Source organism: Bombus pyrosoma, unplaced genomic scaffold (assembly GCF_014825855.1).
Source record: "Bombus pyrosoma isolate SC7728 unplaced genomic scaffold, ASM1482585v1 HiC_scaffold_4725, whole genome shotgun sequence".
In the NCBI taxonomy this organism is placed as follows: domain Eukaryota; kingdom Metazoa; phylum Arthropoda; class Insecta; order Hymenoptera; family Apidae; genus Bombus; species Bombus pyrosoma.
The window spans coordinates 989,538-992,000 of NW_025219985.1; positions in this window are offsets into that span (position 1 = coordinate 989,538).

Consider the following 2,463-nt stretch of genomic DNA (forward strand, 5'->3'; position numbering starts at 1 on the left):
TATCGTAAAACGTTATGTTGTATTACGATATAACGTTTAACGATATGTAGCATTACGATATAACGTATAACGTTATGTAATATTACGCTATAACGTATAACGCTATGTAGTATTACCTTATAACGTATAACGTTATGTAGAATTACTATATAACGTATAACGTTATGTAGTATTACGATATAACGTATAAGGATATGTACTGTTACTATATAACGCATAACTTTATGCACTATCACGTTATATCGTATAACGATATATAGCATTACGATATAACGTATAACGTTATGTAGCATTTCGGTATAACGTTTAACGTTGTGTACTATTACGTTATAACGTATAACGTTATACCGTATTATGTTGTACCGTATAACGCTATGTAGTATTATGTTATTACATATGACGTTATGTAGTATTACGTTATAACGTATAACGTTATGTAGCATTTCGATATAACGTATATCGCTATGTAGTATTACGTTATAGCGTATAACGTTATGTAGCATTATGATATAACGTATAACCTTATGTAGTATTACGATACAACGTGTAAGGATATGCAGTATTACGATATAGCGTATAACATTATGTACTATTACGTTACATCGTATAACGTTATATAGTATAACGAAATAACGTATAACGTTATGTAGCATTACGATGTAACGTATAACGCTATGTAGTATTACGTTATATCGTATAACGCTATGTGGTATTACGATATAACGTATAACGTTATGTAGCATTACGTTATAGCGTATAACGTTGTGTAGCATTACGTTATAGCGTATAACGTTATGTAGTATTACGTTATAACGTATAACGTTATATGGTATTACGATATAACGTATAACGTTATCAGGCACTACGTTATAGCATATAACGTTATGTAGTATTACGTTATAACGTATAACGTTATGCAGCATTACGATATAACGTATAACGTTATGTAGTATTACGTTATAGCGTATAACGTTGTGTAGCATTACGTTATAGCGTATAACGTTATGTAGTATTACGTTATAACGTATAACGTTATATGGTATTACGATATAACGTATAACGTTATCAGGCACTACGTTATAGCATATAACGTTATGTAGTATTACGTTATAACGTATAACGTTATGTAGCATTTCGATATAACGTATAACGTTGTGTTGTATTACGATATAACGTATAAGGATATGTAGTATTACGATATAACGTATAACATTAGGTACTATTACGTTATATCGTATAACGTTATGTTGTATTACGATATAACGTTTAACGATATGTAGCATTACGATATAACGTATAACGTTATGTAGTATTACGCTATAACGTATAACGCTATGTAGTATTACGTTATAGCGTATAACGTTATGTAGCATTATGATATAACGTATAACCTTATGTAGGATTACGATATAACGTATAACATTATGTACTATTACGTTACATCGTATAACATTATATAACATTTCAATATATCGTATAACGTTATGTAGCATTTCGATATAACGTATAACGTTGTGTACTATTACGTTATAACGTATAACGTTATACCGTATTAAGTTGTACCGTATAACGCTATGTAGTATTATGTTATTACATATGACGTTATGTAGTATTACGATATAACGTATAACGTAATGTAGCATTTCGATATAACGTATATCGCTATGTAGTATTACGTTATAGCGTATAACGTTATGTAGCATTATGATATAACGTATAACCTTATGTAGTATTACGATATAACGTATAACAATATGTACTATTACGTTATATCGTATAACATTATATAACATTTCAATATATCGTATAAGGTTATGTAGCATTACGATATAACGTATAACGTTATGTAGTATTACGCTATAACGTATAACGCTATGTAGTATTACCTTATAACGTATAACGTTATATCGTATTACGATATAACGTATAACAATATGTACTATTACGTTATATCGTATAACGTTATGTATTGTTACTATATATCGCATAACATTATGCAATATCACGTTATATCGTATAACGGTATATAGCATTACGATATAACGTATAACGTTATGTAGCATTACGATATAAAGTATAGCGTTATGTAGTATTACAATACAACGTATAACCATATGTAGTATTACGCTATAACGTATAACGTTATGTAGCATTACGATATAACGTACAACGTTATGTAGTATTAGGATATGACGTATAAGGATATGTAGTATTACGATATAACGTATAACATTATGTACTATTACGTTATATCGTATAACATAATATAGCATTTCGATATAACGTATAACGTTATATGGTAATACGATATAACGTATAACGTTATGTAGTATTAGGATATAACGTATAAGGATATGTAGTATTACGATATAACGTATAACATTATGTACTATTACGTTATAGCGTATAACGTTATATAGTATTACGATATAACGTATAACGTTATGTAGCATTACGATATAA